Source organism: Hypanus sabinus, chromosome 2 (assembly GCF_030144855.1).
Source record: "Hypanus sabinus isolate sHypSab1 chromosome 2, sHypSab1.hap1, whole genome shotgun sequence".
Classification (NCBI taxonomy): domain Eukaryota; kingdom Metazoa; phylum Chordata; class Chondrichthyes; order Myliobatiformes; family Dasyatidae; genus Hypanus; species Hypanus sabinus.
In genome coordinates, this window is record NC_082707.1 from 125,962,498 (window position 1) to 125,983,170 (window position 20,673).

General features: G+C 39.7%; 1 protein-coding gene across 17 annotated transcripts in view; it reads right to left on the reverse strand.

Moving 5' to 3' along the window:
- Window positions 1-20,673, reverse strand: part of sipa1l1 (signal-induced proliferation-associated 1 like 1) — a 392,549-nt gene that overhangs the window by 327,653 nt on the left and 44,223 nt on the right. For 11 of the 17 annotated variants that reach the window (XM_059954480.1, XM_059954471.1, XM_059954439.1 and 8 more), the window contains exon 2: window positions 14,438-14,509. The gene's annotated coding sequence lies outside the window, so the exon portion shown is untranslated. Of the gene's footprint in view, window positions 1-7,026; window positions 7,084-14,437; window positions 14,510-20,673 lie in introns of all 17 variants that reach the window. The other 6 variants (XM_059954372.1, XM_059954407.1, XM_059954345.1 and 3 more) reach the window with 1 other exon arrangement.

A 20,673-nucleotide genomic window follows, 5' to 3' on the forward strand; every position in this document is an offset into this window, starting at 1 on the left:
TGTTGTTTACAAACTCACTCTTGGCAACCTCTGTGACAATACTGGTGCCAAACTGTATCGGCGCTTGCCCTTTCCTTGGACTATATCAGTGACACGGAGAGGGGGAGCTCACTACATGGACAACAGATGGTTCTTCAAATCTTCCTGCCCAGCAGAGGACATGGTCCACCAGAAGCGCAAACCCATTATCCCATGGGATCGATGGCTGCCTACTATACCTTCTTTGTACTTCTATTAGGTCATCTGGTCTCCTCAGAGTAACCAAGCCAATCTCTCCCCATGACTAAAGACCTCCAATCCAGACCGATATCCTAGCAAATCTCCTATTCTAGTTGAAGAATGATTAATTCTTTAACATTCACAGCCACTGTTTGGATCACTAAGCATCATCGCCCATATACTGTACCCTCTCCAAGGCCAAAGCTTTTTCCACACTAATCTCATTTCCTCTGTCCATCACACCCCACTCCAATCTTGTGCTGCTGACCATCGCCTGACTCAGTATCTCAAGTACAAAAGCTCAGCTGTTGCAAAGTGGGATGTTAGCATATGGGGAGGAGGAAATGCAGAAAAGAAAAAAGGCAACAGGAAGAGAAATGCATAGAGTAAAAGCACGACACAACAGCCTGACCTCTCTCAGAAGGCACAGAGCCCAGATTGGAATGTCAAATGGCCTCAATTCCAAAAAGATCTAGGATGCAAGAATCATGATACTTTGCTCCAGTTATATGCCCATGTCGCAGGCTCCCCCTCTCCATGCAGTTGATGAGACCAAAGGAATAGCAGAGACTGGTACAGTTTGGTACCAGTGGCATCACAGGAGATGCCAGTCAGCATTGAACTCAAAGTAGAGCTGACCTAGGGACTCCAGCTCTGAATTTTTCCCTTCGGAATTTACTCCCAAAGCCTTCCCCATGAGTGGGTAGAGCCACAAGGCAATAGAATTTTGAGAATATAGGACTTTGAGTAGAATATCATACACAGATCTGGTTGATTTCTCCAAAAATATACTGGCAACAGACAGAATGGAATGGAATGAAAGATCACCAGATTAAATTTTGGGATGACAGTTTTGATTGGCAGTGATTAAGCAGTCATTCTCTAGTTTATAAAGAAAGTGAGGGATCATCAATGAATTCTCAAGTAGCTTGAAAGTGTATACTTAGAGGCAAAGATAATCTCAAAACATGGTTTGGCAGTTCGGAATGAAAACAAAATGGAATTCTTTCTGAGTAGTAAACTTCTATAATTATTCATGAAAGCTATCTGTAGAGGCTCAGTCATTGAGTAAATTCAGTACAAAGGTAGACAGATGTTTTCTTAAAATAACAAGGGAATCCAGAGAATCAAGGGATATGGGGTTACTGCAGGAAAATGGTGCTGAAGTAGAATACCAGCCATAGTCTCTCCGAATGCTGGAACAGGGAGAATTGCAATTTTACACATAAAGGGCATTTTTCAGCTGAGTGGATTTTGCTGGCCACGTGCTAGATAAATGAGAAATTTATGTTAAATAGATTGCCCCGTGGACAAGTGAAATTTCTCTACAACCTCAACTTGATTTGAATTCAGTCCAGAATACTGAGGTGAACCTAAACACAACAACACAGCTACTTCCTCCCAGTGGATGCTAGCAGTTTATCCACTAGGGATGAAGCATTCACGTACACGTTTCTGAATACTTTTCATTGCATTGCCTATAAATGAAACTCCAGCAATGTTCTACTCAACTAAAAGGTGTGCACAAGCATTCCGGAGAGTCAATAAATTACTGTCTTTCAATTTATTTCTGACAGTCTTCTGTAGGTCTTGTAAAATGATTACTCATATGTGAGTGATGAACTACTGCATATCAAAAGTTTCTGATTAGATCTGTATCTCATAACAAACCCAAGCTTGGTTAGAGGAATTCTATTTGTCAATGTATGTCTCAGAATATTATCTTGTGGGAAGATGGCTAGTAATCATTTTCCAGCTAAAACTTACAGAACTCAACCATCCTTATGATTGGCTCTATAATTTAATTTATTCAGCCAATTAATATTAACGTGTTTTCCACTCACTTCCCTCTTCCCTAAGGGTTTTGTGCTGATACTGCATTATAGTTGCATTAATAATAACAGCAGTTCACACTCTAGCATTCCCAATGAATAGCTTTTGTGCATGCTCAGTTATGTCAATGGACTACTGAATCTTCATCAAATCCCTGAAGCGCACATGTAACATCCAGATGGCGCAAGGAACAAAATTAATAATGATATCCCAGTTATTGTCCCATTATCCAACCTTCATACGAAGATAATGCACCGCATTTGTCTATTAAGGAATTGTAGATGGCAGGACTAGCTGCCTCATAATTGCAACAACTTTGTAGGTTTCCTCCAGTGCTACAATCAACACCTCCCCCCACCCACAACCACATTCCAAAGATGGAAGGGTTAGCAAAGTCAAATGGTCACTATAATCACCCAAACTGTGTAGTTGAGTGGCAGAATCCGGGGAAGTTGATGAGAATGAAATGGAATTTGTGTAGGGTTCAGATAAATGGGTGTTGTTGAAAACCTGATGGACTGAAAGACCAATTTTCTATGATAAATGTGTTATCTATTGCCTTAGCCATTCTTATTTGTCTCACAGCAGAATGAAAATGCAATTCAAAAGAAGTCTGACAGCAATATAGGTATTGTGTTTTTTGGAGAGAAAGGGAGAAAGGCGATTCTGCGGACCAAACAAGTCAAGAACTCAATTGTAGTCAACAATGCATAAACTTTTGCTGAGACTCATTCTGAAAAGATGGTAATGCTTTTATTTCTGGGACTGGGCTGTTGAATGGCCTAGTATTCCATCCTGTAACATTTATGGTTAAAATGCCCCACATGCATGCTCTAAAAAGCAAATGGAACATGTAACCAGAGTTATTTTAAATAAGAGACATACATGCTGTAAAACTACATTATTTCCATTCCAAGAAGTAGCAGGATTCTGAATCGATCAATCAAGCAGGCCAGAGAGTGCCTTGACCAGCAGAAGAGTGGGATAACTTCCAGGTATTTTTGGATGAATGCTCAGGTAACCATAAGGAATTGTGTAGTATCAGTAGAATAATAGTAGTAATAGCAGCAGCAGCAGGGGGTGGAAGCAAAAAAAAAGGGCCTCAACTTTATTCATTCATCCATTGTATAGTACCAGGAGGAGGCCAACATTAACTGTCCATCTCAAAAGCCACTTTCACTGCAAAACACCATCTGGTGTGATGCAACCCTAACGTGATTTTTTCCTTTTGTTTGTTTTGGTGGTGGGGGGGGGGGGGGGAAGAGAAAGAGGAGGTGCTAAATTAAGTAACTGAAAATACAGAAACTTGTCCAAAGAGAAGATGGCTTCTAGTTGAATAATCATTCAATTTTTAAGGTACCAATTTTCATAATCTTTCATGTCATCATACTCCATATCTCAGATTTCCAAACCACAGAAGCATCAGTATTCTAGCATCTGTGTGCACCGTTTTCATTACTCCACTTCTAGCAGCCATGTCTTCTGTTGCCTAAGCCCTAAAACTTGAGAATTCCTTTTCTTAACTTCTCCATTTCTATCAACTCATGTTTCCCCTTTAAAGGCCTTGCTCTACTTTTCAACCCAACCAGCTCATTATCTGCACCACTAACACTATAAATACTCAGTGTCAAATTCTATTTGAAAACAATTAAGTTGTTGCTAAAATGAATAGTAAGAAATAAGTAAAAATATAACCAGTCAGTCTCAGGAAGCAACTTAGAAGGCTTATGAAATCCTGGTCTCTCTCCCACAAAGAGATTGTAACTCGTACAAGTAGAGCCATTCCTTTTTAAACGTACATAGAGCTCTGTTTAGACTGCATTCAGGTGGCTGCATTCAATTCAGGGCACCACACCTTAACTAAATAAAAAACCTTGGAAGAAATTGTTTTAGCCAAGATGATACTGGAAATAAAAGAATTAAACTATCAGAACAAGACTATGTATACTTCTATTTAATTGAGTACAGTTGACCTGATGGATGCTGTAAACAAAATATTTAATATGACAACTAATGGATTTAATAGAGTGTACAGAGAGTAAATGTTTCCTCTGGTGATGGATTGAAGGATAAAGAAAGTATAACAAATTGGAGTCAGGTCAATTCAACATCAAAAACACACCTCTTCATACTAAAGATAACATAAATCTGAACTGTTCCCTAAAACACAACTCTGGGGGTTACTTTATGTCCACACAATATTTCAAAGAAGAGATCAATAGATGAAAGGCAGACATATTCTAGGTATAAAGACCATAGAAATATGATCCAGGTCATAATGGCTTACATCTGTCCCCATCAAAAGACATTATCGACACAATCACACCATGGCTTACACACTTCTCGATCTCAGCTCAGCAGACATACACATAGTAGGTAGTGCCTAACCAGCTCAGCGAAATATACACATATAATTTAACTTGGGTTAACAGGGTCTTAAGGAAAGTTAACAAGTGACCAGTGCACTAGCCAATAGTGATCTCGTAAATCAACATCAAGGGAACATACCATTTAGTCATCATCATGCTGATGGTTTTAATGTGCACCAATTGCTCTGTTTGAAATTTCATCTTGCATTACAGAAGCTCTCACCATTTCATCAGCGGCACTAAAGGCTTTAATGTAAATTTGAGACACATACACATAAAGCAAGCTGGAAGTTAAAAGTTAAACATCTGAAATGGTAATTCGTTGCCAGCACATCACAGAATCGAGTCCAGTTCAGAGGTTCAGCAACCAGAGACTCAGTTACAACATCCAATGCAGTTCTCTCATTAATTATATATGAAAGCCAGTTAAGGATAAAGTATGAAAAGGGCAAGTTTACCTATAAAGGCCCCAAATACCTACCTTTCATGAGGACTGTTGTACATTGGTTATTATGTGGGACAGAATCATTATTTGGATCCATCACAGTGGTAATGATATTACACATAAGGAAGCTGTAATGGGTGTACATTTCCCCATCAGTGGTGCTACATGGTATTCCGTACACTTTGAAATAAACCTCAATTACTTGGGGTAACTTAGAAGGACTTAATCAGTACTTAAGTCTATAAATAACATTTTAATATCAAAATTCTATAATTCTATTTATAAACACTGCAGAACATGCTATAGCAAACAAAACCTTCCTAATGAAAATGAAAATATTTTGATATTTATAACAAGAGCAAAAACTTGCTACTTGACTGAGCCATAGATGTACTTGAACAAATATTATATGACAAAATCTATACCAATGTTCATACTTAAATTAAGCTTGCAAGCTGATAGCTCTGTGGTCAAAATATTTTAATTATAAAAATGCAGTGCATAAGCTAAAGAAGAGAACTAAGCTCTCTAATTTACTGACAGTTCACTGAAAACGCCTTCCACCTCAACACCACTCAACCCCCATCTCATTAACAGCAGCTGCAGCCACAGTATCTCGTGTCCAGACTTCTGTTCTCTGTACATTCAATACACCAGCAGTCTTCAGCTGATGAAGGAAAGTGCGTTTGAAGATTAAGACCTCAAAACTGACACAAAACCCATGTTCTACCTGGCAGCAAATCTTTGTGGCATCCTTAACCTCCCATTTACTTTTAGACATGGACCACCTACCCCAGGCACAGCAAAATCTATGGAAGGGTAAGCAAACCAGTATCAGTGTCCTCACTGATCCCCATCATTAAGGCTACATCCACACTACACCAAATAAATCCGTAACCCAAGCTTTTTCTCTTCGTTTTTACCCTCCATCCACACTAAAACAGCATTTTCGTCCCCCGAAACTGGAGCTTTTCAGAAACGCTCTCCAGGGTGGGTATTTTTGAAAACACCAATTCTGCAGATCAGTGTGGACGGGGTAACTGGAGAAATTTTAAAACACTGTCAGATGGTAGCGCACCATTTCATTGTTTTCTTGAATGCAATTTAACAATTTCAGAACAGACGGCAACGAGACTGAAGCCAGAAGAGTTTGAAATGTACTCACCAAATACTTACTGAATAAATAAATATACTCACTTTGGCCTGTTTTCTGTCCTTGCTTGTATGAAGGTGGTTTACCTATTTATGCAAGTACCTCTCTGACAATAGATGTGTAACAGCTTAATGTAACATTGTATGGAAATACAAGGCAATACTGATGCAGACATGTTTTACACATTTAACAAGGAGCTCGAGGGATTGTTAGAAAGGCAAATCAAAACCCTCGTTTGACTGCAAAAGATCTTCAGGAAGATTTAGCAGACTCTGGAGTGGAGGTGCACTGTTCTACTGTGCAGTGACACCTGCACAAATATGACCTTCATGGAAGAGTCATCAGAAGAAAACCTTTCCTTCATCCTCACCACAAAATTCAGTGTCAAAAGTTTGCAAAGGAACAAGGCTGATGCATTTTGGAAACAAGTCCTGTGGATTGATGAAGTTAAAATAGAACTTTTTGGCCGCAATGAGCAAAGGTATATTTGGAGAAAAACGGGTACAGAATTTCATGAAAAGAACACCTCTCCAACTGTTAAGTATGGGTGTGGATCGATCATGCTTTGGGCTTGTGTTGCAGCCAGTGGCACAGGGAACATTTCACTGGTAGAGGGAAGAATTAATTCAATTAAATACCAGCAAATTCTAGAAGCAAACATCACACCGTCTGTAAAAAAGCTGAAGATGAAAAGAGGATGGCTTCTACAACAGGATAATGATCCTAAACACACCTCAAAATCCACACTGGACTACCTCAACAGGTGCAAGCTGAAAGTTTTTCCATGATCCTCACAGTCCCTCAACCTAAACATCATCAAAAATCTGTGGATGACCTCAAAAGAGTAGTGCATGCAAGACGGCCCAAGAATCTCACAGAACTAGAAGCCTTTTGCAAGGAAGAAAGGGCAAAAATCCCACAAACAAGAATTGAAAGACTCTCAGCTGGCTACAGAAAGCGTTTTCAAGCTGTGATACTTGTCAAAGGGGGTGTTACTAAGTACTGACCATTCAGTGTACCCGAACTTTGGCTTCGGGCCCGTTTCCTTTTTTGTCATTTTGAAACTGTAAAAGATGAAAATAAAGAAAGTAATCTTGCTTAAAATATTAAAGAAACACGTCATCTTTAACTTTATGCCCTTTGGAAATCAGGTTATTTTTTACTCACTTAGCTATTCACAGTAACATTAATTTTGATCAGGGGTGCCCATACTGTAGAAGCACCATTTCTTCCTGCTCCTGGGTCATCTGCTACAGTGGAAGGATTCAAGTATCTCAGCGGTGTCATCTGTACTGACGACTCACAAACATCAGCATCAGGATTTGCAAAACCAGCCAGAACACTGGTTGGCTGTGATCACGTGTGTTGAACCAGCAGAACATTCACCTGCCCATAAAATTAAAGATTTACAAAGCTATTGTCCTCAGCAGTCTCCTGGATGAATGTGAAACCTGGACAGTATAAAAGATCCTCTTAAGTGTCATCATAAATTCTGCTTCTATTCCACCCCTGGCAAGATAGTAGAGGCACCTTCTTTAAACTTTCCCCCTCACCTTAAAAGTTATGTTCTCTAGCATGTGACACTACAATCTTGGGAGTAAAAAAAGACAATGACTATCCCATCTCGTAATTTTATAAATCTCAGTAAACTTATCACCAAATTCATGATCAAATGAACATCAGTGATTCCCACTCTTCAGTATGCAGATACATAGACAATTTACAGCGGGCTCCTCAAAGCACTGGAGATATATCGCTAATGGTGCTGGCAGAATAAGCAAGCCATAATCAGCATCTCTCCCCAGGCCAATGCCCCAGGATAGGTACTCCGATCACATTCTATCAGCTCCAATGGATGAGTCACATCAATGCCAGAAGTCCAAAACAAACACATTACTCTGAGCTCATCATGGCAAGCAATTTCTGTGAGGGTAGAGAAAAAAAAAATACACTATAGTCCTCCATGTCCTCAAAGCCTCCATGACAGTCTCACTATTTATGGAAAGAAAGAGTTGAAACCAGCAGAGAAGCATACAGGAAGGTACTGTGCACAAGTTTATCCATTCAAAGCACATGAAGACCAAACACAAACAACAGATGTACAGTACACAGAAATGCATTTGGCTCACCACTAATCAAGCACAACATGTCCATCTGCAGCACTAGTTGTAAGTCTCTTTTGTTACCCAAGAACCTCCAGAACTGTTGTGAAAGTAAGGCAATGAGAAAACAAAGATCCCCAGAAAGTGTTGACAGTAAATTGAAATCACCTCACCTTTCTCCTTTAATACCACCACTAGGGCGAGGCAGACTGTAAGAGAGATTTTCTTCCAGAAAGCATCGTTAACACTAAATTGATCTCCAGCTGCCTTGGTCATTTGCCTTTAGCGCAATTGAAATGTTCACAAACTTACAAAAAAAGTCTCTGCATTCTGTTGCTGTAAACTATTTTACCTCTATCCCCTGCAGATTTATTTTGAATGCACTGAATAATTAGATACGAGTAAGGAGGAATAATATATTAAATTTTGATCAAATTGAATACATTAGGGGGAAAAATTGATCTGCAGTCTGCTGCTGTGTTAATGCAAATACTGAACCTTGAATTCTTAGCTGCTACAACTAAATATGCATCACATGAGATCACATGAGAAAATAACAGTCGTTTTAAAATAAAAAGTTAAAAGTACAGGAACTAGTTCCATGAATGCTGAAAGCAAAATAAAGGCTGAAAAAAAAACATGGTGAGGCAACACAGTGGCATAGCGATTAGCGTTAAGCTATTATAGCACCAGTGACTTTTGTTCAACTCCTGCTCCTGAGGAGGGTGTAATTTCTCACCATGACAGCACAAGTTTCCTCTGAGTTTTCTGGCTTCCTCCCACATTCCATAGGTATACAGGTTAGTAGGCAAATTAGACACATGGGTGTAATTAGGCAAAACGGGCTACACTGGTTTAAGGATTCTAATTAAGTATTAGAAATAAATCTATGATCAGATTGCTTTTCCCACTAACCATGAAATAGTTTGGAAAGACAGTGTCTTTTTCAACAGTTATATAAAGCATTTACAAGGATTGGATTTAATATGATTCAGAGTATATACAGTATTGTGCAAAAGTCTTTGGCAAATGTAAAAAATATTGTTAAGCAAAAATGCTTTCAAAAATAATGAAAAGTTACTAAATATCAAAAAATTTACTATAAAGAGCAGTAAACAGTAAAAAAAACTTGTGATCACCCTGGAGCCTGAACATAGGAATAGTATTGCTTTGAAGAAGCAATACTATATGTCTTTAAAACTGCATTATTTTTCTTGGGTACCCGGTCATGCAGTTTTATAAGAAAAATCGGCTGGTAGGTTGTTCCAAGCATCTTGGAGAACTTGCCACAGTTCTTCTGCAGACACTGGCCATCTCACTTGTTTGTCTCTCCAGGTAATCCCAGCCAGCCTCAATGATGTAAGATCAGGGCTCTGTGGCGGCTATCCCATCTGTATAGGACTCCGTTATTCTTCTTGCTGAAGATGGTTCTTTATGGCCTTGGCCATGTGTACGGGGTTATCGCCCTGCTGCACATCGAAGTTGGGACTGATTAGGCACCTTCTTGATAGACTGTATGATGCATGCATATCTGTGTGTAGTTCTCAGCACTGAGGATTCCATTAATTCTGACCTGATCGCATTTGCAGAAATGCAGCTCCAAACCTGCAGGTAATTCCATCGTGTTTCACTACTGGCTGCAGACACTCACCCAAGTAGCACTCTCCAGCTCTTCTACAGACAAACTGCCTCATGTATGAGCCAAAAATTTCAAATTTTGACTCATCGGTCCACAGAACTTGTTGCCATTATTCAGCACCCCAACCCTTCAGCTTCAGTTCCACTTTGGAGGAACGGCTTTTTGGCAGCAAATGCTCTGGACGGATGAGTCAAAATCTGAAATTTTTGGCTCAAACAAGAGGCAGTTTGTCTGTAGAAGAGCTGTAAAGTCCCTGAAATACATGAAATATTAAAATTGTGTCATATAGTAGGGTTTCAGCTGAACAGATTGCTGTGCAGCTGTGCTCTTACCAAGAGATGCAATTTAAAACAAAGGGAGATTTGGCCCAGAAATAAAACAGTTTGTGTTTCCTGCAGCAAAACATGGACAACAGCCAGGTGTTGACTATTATGGAGCAAGTAACATTTTATATGGGAAGTGTTCTTTCCAACAAAACCTCAGTAAACCATTGTGATTTACTATTCAATGGAACTAACTACAAATCATCTAGTGGGTCACCACTGACCACAAAGGTAATTGACTCACCCACAATTATCATGAACTACAAGAGCAGGTCATATAGTACGAATTCTCTAGCCATTTATTCTACTGCTAACTTCCTAAAGGCTTGACATCTTCTATAAGGAATAAGTCTCCACTTATGCTGCAACAAAAAAAAATATTGACAATTCAACATCATCCAGGAAAAGGTTCAAAAGGTCCATTTTTGTTATCAAAATATGTATGCAGAATACAACTAAGATTTGTCTTCTCCAGTTAGCCAAAAAATATAGATGACTGAAGTAGTTAAGACAATCAATCCCCTCCCTACAGTAAAAGAAAAACAAAAACTAAACTGCAAAATCCCCCCCCATCCCTCCCTCACACAAAGACTAACAGATCACTCACATAGAGAAACAACATCAGACCACAAAACCCCAGCCCACCAATCAGTAACAAGAATGAATGGGCAAGAACACAATAGAACTGAAAGAGACCGATATGAACTACAGTCCAATCCATAAATTACAGACTTCGATAACATCTCCGAGAGTATTGGGACCCAGTGCCCCCCCCCCCAAGAGCAGCAACTACAAATTGCAGAGTATTGAAGCTACTGCATCGACTGCAATTTAGCAAGGGTTCTTAATAACACCTTTCAAACAAGCAATACACATAATGTGCTAGAGATGCTCATTTATGGATGGGAATAAACAGTTGATGTTTCAGGCCGAGACCCTTCGCCAACATTTAGACCAAGGGAACTGCTGTAAGTAGATGCATAGAAACATCACCAGTTTCCCCAAATTACACATCTAGGCAGCACAACCTTCTAGCGTTATTAGAAATGTGGGTCAGATACTCCCCATCACAGCAACACCCACATTACAGGAATAAAAATCAAATTTTCATATTTGTATTATATACATTTCAGTAAGTTGTAAGTGTGCATACAATATACATGCTCATAAAATAAAGCACTAGATAGTTATTTTCCCCAGGGTGGGAATGTCAAATTCAAAGTGCATAGCTTTAGGGGGAATGGGAGAAGTGTTTAAAGGAGATGTGCGAGGCAGGTTTTCTTTTTAAAAACACAAGTGAGTGGTGGGTGCCAAGAACATTCTGCCAGGATAAGAGGTAGAAGTGGATATGATAGCAGCCTGCAAAAGGCAGTTAGACAGGCACAAGAACAGCTGAGGGATACAGACCACATGCCAGCAAATGTGTAGCTTAAATGGGCACCACTGTCAGCACGGATCTGTTCCTGTACTACACTGTTCTACGTTCAATGTTCACAAACTTACACTATGGCAATGACTGCAAAAATAACTATAACGCATTGATGGAGCTTGAAGGCAGACAACTCTACCACCCATATGTACACTCTTTCTATCTGAAAGGTTAGCCTCAGTCTCTGCCACTCATGAAAGTCTTTAATCATATACTTCATATCCATGTAGAATTTTTAAAAAAAAATCAAAACTAAAATTATGTTGATACCTTTCTGATTACATTTTTACTGACTAGTAAAGAGTAAGATTGTAAAATGCAGACTATTAACCCTGCTCTCTCACAGTATTGAATTATCTGTTCTGGAAACAGTAACTTCCAGGATCTCTGAGGAAATTTTTTTAAAAAGTATGGTTTCAGCATAAACCCTACCTAACCTTATAAATATGTCTCATTACTTGTGTAGCACCCTTGTCACTAATTGTTAATTAACCTCACCTGAATTCTTCTCATTTCTGCTGGGAGCAGACTAATTTCTACAAATTAAAACAAAGCTGTGAGGGAAAAGCTTAAACTCCACACCTTACAGTTTAGCACTATTAGCGGAAAGGAGATACGCATCATCAGAGGATTACAGTAAATATATCACCACCCACCAGCACTGTAGGAGCAGACTAGAGGAATTGAAGCATGATCTTTCTTCCCTCCCATTCCCTCTCTCCATCTTGATCAGAGAAAAAACATCCAAATTCTTTTACAAAATGATTTAATGCCTTTTTGCTCCAACGCATAGACAACTGTTAAGAAGCCATCTAATTAGACCCAATGAACTGTCCATTCACCATTGTTTGGCAGATTTCAGCCAGTTGGACATAGAAGTCACAGTTCCTCCAATGAGCATCAGGAGTTATGAGAATCAGTGGGTTTATAGAAGATGTCAGTGAACAGTCTGTCTCCAGAGATCACTGAAACGGGTGCAATTGTCTTAACACTACTATGGATGTCCAGTAGCAAAACAATATATTGACGGCATGGTGAGCAAGACAGTTGACAATTCTTGTTTTAAGTTAATGCCAGCTGACATTAAAATAAATAATTAACTACTACTCATGAGCATGGACACTCACTTTGCTCTCCCTAAAACTTAAAACTTGACTCCTTTCTTTTGAAAGGTCATTGACCTGAAATGTTAATTTTGACTTGTGAAATGTTAATTGCAACTTGACTTGTTGCATACCTCCAAGTTTGATTTTATTATGACCAATATGGATTGATAACTCCAGTGACGACAGAAGGGTTCACTTGAATGGCATTCATGTGGCACACGTGTAGCTATATGGTTGTTAACGTTTATATATTATTCTGATGGCAGGGATGACTTTTAAAGCCGATTCTTATTCTATCATGGGATTGCAGACACACAGGCAGGCATGGTGGTCTAGTGGTTAGCACAACACTTCACAGTATCAGTGACACGGGTTCAAATCCTAATAGTGTCTGTAAGTAGTTTCTGCGTTTTCCCTGTGACTGTGTGGATGTCCTCCCGGTGCTCCAATTTCCTCCCATAGTCCAAAGATGTATTGGTGGGTAGTTAATTGGTCATTGTAAACTGCCCCATGATTAGGCTAGTGTTAAATTGGGGGTTTGCTAGGCTGAGTAGCTCAAAGGGCTTGAAGGCATGGAGGTATGAAGGGATTAAAGACAATAGGTGAGTAGATAGACAGATGAATACATACATATATCAAAGAGCAAAAAATCAAATTATGGAAATCTAAAGCAAACACAAAATGCTGAAAAATAGCTGAAAAGAGGAGAAGGAGAGTTAATGTATCATGTCACCTCATCTCACCAAAATAGTTCTAATAGGTCATCAACATGAAACATTAATTAGGCTTCTCTTTCCATGAATGCTTTCCATGACCTACTGAGTATCCCTAACATCTTCCATCTGTAATTTCAAATGATCCTGCTCTCTTTGAGGCAAATGCAATAGGACCAGTACAGTTATGAAATCTAAATAATCTAAAAATATTTAGAACAGAAGTTCCTGAAAGGAGACAAGAGTCTGCAGATGCTGAAATCTGGAGCAAAACAAACTACTGCAAGAAGTCACCTGGTTAAGCAGAATCTAAGGAGCAAAGAGATGGTAGATATTTCAGGTTGAGATCTCACATCAAGGCTGAGCGTGTAGGGTCAATGCAGGTCAATGGGACTAGCAGAATAAAGTTTTGGCACAGACTAGAAGGGCCAAATGGCCTGTTTTCTGTGTTGTAGTGTTCTATGGTTCTATGGAAGAAAAGAAAGAGGGGGGTGAGAGAGAGGGAGGCTGGAAGGTGTTAGGTGGAACCAGATAGAGAGAGGGTGGGAGAGATTTTGAGGGCAGTGGAGTGGGAGTATTGAGACAAAGGCTGAAGATAATAGGTGGAAAATAAGCAAAATAAATAGGTAGATGGAGCCAAATGTGTGTCTCTGTCTTGGGTAAGAGGGAAGGAGTTGGTGATGAAAGCAGTTAACAAGTGGGGTGGGGGAGGGAGTGGGAAGATATGGAAAAAGTGAACAAGGAGAGAGATCCTGGATGGACTGGTAGGAGTGGAAAAAGGGGAGTGGATAACCTGATTTTTGTTTTGACTACTCAAAAGGAATAGGAGATGCAGTTCTTCTAGATTGGATTTGGCCTCATCATAGAGAAGGCAGAGAAAATGCAACTTAAAACTCAAGATGACCTCCTCTACATTGGCAAAACAGGCCATCATTTTGCAGAGCACCTGCACTCCATTCAAAACAGTCATTTAATGCTGTCAGTTTATTAGAAGCTCTGATAATTGGAAATCCAAAGTAACACAAGAAAATAGTGAAGTGTATAGGAAATCAATAAAAACAAATAAATGATTTGGGAGTCATTTTAAAACAATAAATTAACCTCACCTTTATTTTCAGATGCTCAGAAGTTTGGCATGCACATTCACTATTTCCATTTTTAAGGCAGGTGGAATTATTCTGAAAATGAGAAGGAAAGGAAACATTAGCTATTCATCCTCAAGCAAAGCTAGCACTCACAAAAAGGATGTGTTGCAGGTTCAAAAGACAAATCGGACATTCGCCCTCAGCAGTTCAAACTTTTCAAAACCACTCAACCTCAACAATTACAATGCACACAAAATGCTGCAAGAACTCAGCAGGTCAGGCAGCGTCCATGGAAATGAAAAAAATAGTTGATGTTTCAGGCTAAAACCCATCCTGAAACATCGACTATCAATTCAGTTCCATGGAAGTTGCCTGACCTGCTGAGTTCCTCCAGTATTCTGTACGTGTTGCTTTGGATTTCTAGCGTCTGCAGATTTTCTCGTGTTCATGACTTGAACCTCAAGAATAAGTACTTTTCAACAAGGATCACCTGTGTAAGAACCTTTTGATACATCCCCAGACAGCTTTAGTCCCAGTATGGCCCATTACTGCATATAACCCTAGATAGCACATGAGACTACAATCATTTGTGCTTGGATACATTTGCACACAATGTAGTTTATGATGAACATTGTCATAATCATAAATCATTATTGTGGGAAAATAAATTCACAAGCTAGGGAATACATCAAGACCCAAGGTTTTTCTACTGGTCACCGCAGCCAGATAAGGTGGCTGTCAGTTCAAGCTCCGTGAAGCAGACAATCTTCTCAATACGAGAGTACTGCATTGTCAAAGCAGGCATCTATCAGCAGAGACATCAGAGTGAGGATGTGACATTTTATTCAGTAGTTCATGCAGATATAAAGGACTACATGGCACTAAAGATCTTTTTGAAGATAAATATTTGCTTTATTTGTCACATGAACATCGAAACCTCAAAACATACAAGTATACATAAAGTCTGCTTTATTTTATGATCATTATCAAATCAGTAAGCATTGTGCTCGGGTGCTCGCAAGTGCCGCCACGCTTCCGGTGTCAGCAGAGCATTCCCACAACTCACTAATCCTAACTGTATATCTCTGGAAAGTCTAAGGAAACCACACGGTCACAGGGAGAATGTACAGGCAGCTGCAGAAATTGAATCCAAATTGGCGATTGCTGTCACTGCAAAGTGATGCGTTAACCACCGTGCTACTGTGCCACCCAGAGAACCAGTCAAATCAGTTTGAAATTACATAATGCGCTGGGCATATTCTTTCCTCAACCGTACAGTCGTAGCTTAGTCATTATAAATTGTCCCATAAACAGGCTAGTATTACATCTCAGGATTGTTGGGCGGTGTGCCTTGAAGGTTTGGAAAGGCCTATCCCACACTGTATTTCAATAAAGTAATCATTTTGGATTACTTGATTGTTCAATTTATTTTCTGCTGAGTTACACAGCATGGCCTTTCTGAGAATCACGTCTGTGCCAGCTACTATACCCTTATCTCCACCATTCCTATTTTCCAAATGCTGTAGCTACAGCATTTCAAAAGTAAATGCAAATAAATGCTGTTGGGAGTACTGCTTCTAGCATACCCCTGCTTCAGCTACAGCCTGGGTTTAAGTATTTCTTCAAGCTCACTCCACATACCTTATCTCTATCTTAAAGCCATTCACCCTTACTCCTTGAGATCTTACTCTACATGGACTGTCTACCACATAAATCCATTCAACAACGTCTATATTCCAAAGCAATTTTGTTGACGATGAAATACTTGCGACATTCTGTAATTGTGAAAAAAGTGCTCAATAAATTCAGTATTTTCCTCTTGGTTGGAATCAAACTAGCTTAAATCTGTACTTCACCTAGTTAACTGTTGGGAAATGAGTTACATTAATGGCAAAAAAAAGCAATAAAAAAAGAAAGATTTTCTGTTTTGAAATCTTTGACACATGAATACAAGTCAAAATCCAAACATACTGCGGCAACAAAAAAACTTCTGTTTTCCATTTTGAGGAAACTTAAGAACAAAATAACTTTTCAGAAAGGCACTTTACATCACAATACTTGAAGAACTTCAAACAAAGAATAGTTTTTCCTTGTGCGATGCTTAACAGGGATATTAAACAAGACCATCCAGGTCAGATTTAACTCAATATAGTGTGAACCAAACCCAAAGAATAATGTAAACAGGTGTGATAAACAGGGCACAAAAAATACTTCACAGAAACATTAATTTACTGCATTGGGCAACATTATCCTGTGTTACCAGAATTACCTTCTCATTATCAGTGCATGACTCATGGGACAAGTCAAGACACAATTGTTGCAGGCCCTTTAAAACAGGAAACACCTTAATTGCTCTATCAACAACTAGAGAACAAGACATTCTAATTCAATCTCTTCTGGAATGAAGAGTTGATTTTTTTTCAATGGTCAAAATTAGAGCTTTGCTTTCAGTTTTGACTTCCGTCTCCACCACAGATATAAATATATTAAACCGTGCCAACAGTTGTCAAAACTTGGTTAATGGTTTTAACCCAACACATCCATTAGTTATCTCATACAGGATGCAAACATGATCTTTCCCCCAAACCAAATGAGTATACTTCATACATTTTCAAATACATACAAGCGGCATCTTTTTTTTCCATTTATTAAGGGATGTGGGCTGTACAGGCTGAGACAGCAGCAGATAAGAATTAAAATACATTTTCAAGTCTGTATTTTCACATAGGTCACACCAAGGCACAATAAGATTTATTTGCCTAAAAAGGAGGCTAATGAACTATAGATTTTCTTTTCACAGCAATCCAGCAATTCCATGGTCATCACTAGAAAGAGTAGCTTTCTTTGAAATACTAGTAAATAAGAATTCTGATGAACGGTCTTGGTCCGAAATGTTGAATATTTACTCTTCTCCATAGATGTTGCCTAGCCTGCTGAGTTTCTTCAGCATCTTGTGTGTGTTACTTGAATTTCCAGCATCTGCAGATTTTCTCTTGTTTGGAAAAAAATTGGAATTGAATTCCCCAGATGACATGGTGGGATTTGATCTTGCAAATCTGGATCAACAATACAGAACTCTGGCTGTCCTGAAATACAACCATACACTACCCTGAAATGCAATCAGCAAATCACATCTGTCATCAATTCTACTCGAAAAAAGCCAAAGTTCAGATAAATATAATGCATTTATTCTCAGCATCCACAATTCAGCAAAAATAGAGAATCCACTACCCAGAAACCCATGTTTTAAACTTCTGCAAAGCACCTTAACTTTCAAGAGGACAATAATCTCGTCATTGGGTTTGGAGGCTTGTGTACCTCAATGATCCAGAGAGTTATGTTGGCTGGAGACAGGATTTTATGCTCTGGCTCTTGGTAGGGTCACCCTTGCCAAACAAGTCAAAGGGTAAAGGCCAGACCAAGATCGGTCCACCAGTCCTCCAGGTTCAGGGGTTCAGCTCAAGGCTAACAACTCTGACAGGTAAAACAAAATTCTTACGGAAACAGCACTGAAAAATACCTTCTATATCAGAGCGCAATGGTATTCCTGAGTCTCCATCCGGCACTTCCCTGAGCGACAGTAGTGAAGACTGAGAGGAAGCAACTGTCATGAAGAAGGAAGCCCCGAACACTGCTAGAGATGGAGGACCTTCAAATGCTGCCCTGAACACCAATGGTATGATGGGCAGTAAGAAAAGAAGCACCTCAAGATAAGTACATTTAGAAAAAAACCATGTTGCCAATATTAGCTGTTGCGATATGTGAAGCCTGCAATGCCTACGAGTTAAATTCAGATACTACCTCAATTATCCTCCAAACCAGAGTTATATCTTGAGCCAACCAACTTTCAAATTCTATGCCATGAACAAGAGAAAATCTGCAGATGCTGGAAATTCGAGCAACACACACAAAATGCTAGAGGAGTTCAACAGGCCAGGCAGAGTCTATGGAAAATAAGTACATTCGATGTTTTGAGCAAAAACGTGGTTTTTGTGTGTTGCTTGGATTTCCAGTATCTGCAGATTTTCTCATTTGTGTTTCAGCTCAAAACATCGACTGTACTTTTTTCCATTGATGCTGCCTAGCCCGTTGATTTCTTCCAGCATTTTGTGTTCAACAGAACCATGAGTTTCGTTAGGGTAGTTGAGAGGGCTAAATGCATTTAGTTAATGTCTCAGAACCAAGGAAAGACTTCTGAAGTGCAAGGACCTGCATATTGCAACAAGGTCCCATGAAGAGAAACCTGATAAACAGGTTTATTCTACTTAAAGCTAATGGTTTAGGGCGGGGGTCGGCAACCTGCGGCTCCCGAGCCATTTGTGGCTCTTTCACCTCTGTGCTGCGGCTCCCTGTGGCTTTGGGAAATAATTGGTCAGTATTTAATTAAAATGTATTTTATGTTAGTTTGTTAGCTTTTGAAATGTAATTCTAAATTTGAAGATTATGGTGATCTTGTACAATCTAAGTGTGGCGACACATTTCCTCACAATTAGCCAGCATTCCGGCTAAGGGAGATAGCCTACGGGGGTTTGTGAGTACGCGTCTTTTGCAGCATCTGCGTCCATGGGGGCTGGGTTGAGGGAGGCTTAAAAGCAAGGCTGTTTAGTTCGAATAAAGTTATTCGACTGCAGTTTACTGACTGCGTGAGCACACCGCTACAACGTGTTTTTATCGCTATTAATATACGTCACCACTGCCAATACCTGACACCCGCCAGTGCGCGATTTCTTTAATTTTTCGATCCAAGGTAAGCCAACTATGGAGAATTCTAAAAAAAGAAAAGTGACTGAAGAAAACAGAACGTTTAATGATACGTGGACAGATTCATTTGCTTTCACTGTTGACGAGACTGGTTTACCGGTATGCTTAATATGCAATGAGAAACTAGCAAACAACAAAAAGTCAAATGTCGCAAGGCATTTCCAGAATAAACACGCAGCCTTTGCTCAAAAATATCCGGATGGAGATGAGAGAAAAAAAGCCGTTTCGGAACTGATGCGGAAGGTTGATCTGAGCAAAAATCATTTCCAGAAATGGATGAAGTCTGGAAAATCAACGACATACGCCAGTTATATTGCCGCTCAGGAAATAGTCAGGCACGGGAAGCAGTTTACAGATGGTGAATATATAAAAGAATCTTTCATTAAGATTTCAGAACATCTATTCACAGACTTTAAAAACAAGAGTGAAATTGTGCAGAAAATCAGGGATATGCCCCTCTCTGCAAAGACTGTCAAAGACAGAACCATAAAAATGGCAGAAGACATCACAAGACAGCAAATTAAAGACATCAATTCAGCTGTGGCCTACTCGATTGCCTGTGACGAGTCTAAAGACAAAGGTGATATTGAACAAATAGCGTTGTTCTGCCGGTATGTAAACTCTGCCGGGCCACAGGAAGAACTGATTGAGTTGATACCTCTAAAAGACCAAACACGGGGGGAGGACATCTGTGAGGCTGTCTTGAATTGTTTAAGAGCCAAAGGAATAAAGACCACCCATCTGGTGTCAGTAGCTACTGATGGGGGCACCGAATATGACGGGAACGCACAAGGGAATTGTGGCTTTACTGCAGAAGTCGCTGGACAGAAAGCTGCTGACTTTTCACTGCATCTTGCACCAAGAGGCACTGTGCGCTCAAACATTTCCTCCGGAATGCACAGAAGTAATGGATGTTGTCATTCAGATTGTCAATAAAATAATGGCAAAAAGTTTAAATCACCGTCAATTCCGTTTGTTACTGGACGAGCTGGAAATTGCATATTCTGATCTCCTGCTGCACAACAAAGTCTGATGGTTGTCCAGGGGGGAGGTGCTGAAATGCTTTGTCGCGTGTCTGGAAGAAGTGAAAACTTTCCTGGGCAGCAAAGGGCTCAACTTTCCTGAGCTGGAACAGCCAGAGTGGCTGGAAAAGCTACACTTCATGGTAGACATGACAGCGCACCTGAACACGCTGAACACAGCTCTTCAACGGGGTAAGGACGTACAGCCCTGCACATGTTGGAGGATGTTTTGGCATTCGAGCGCAAGTTGACGTTGCTTGCCAGAGATTTACAGAAAGGCACATTGTCTCACTTCCCCAATTTGAGAGAGTTCAAACAAGGTCACGACATGATAAATTCGGAGTATTTACATTCTGCAATCATCGCAATGCAAACATCGTTTGGGAAACGCTTCTGTGAGTTCAGAGAGGAAAAAAACACATTATCCTTCCCGGTCACTCCCCTAAGCATCGATCCATCCCTACTAAATACGAC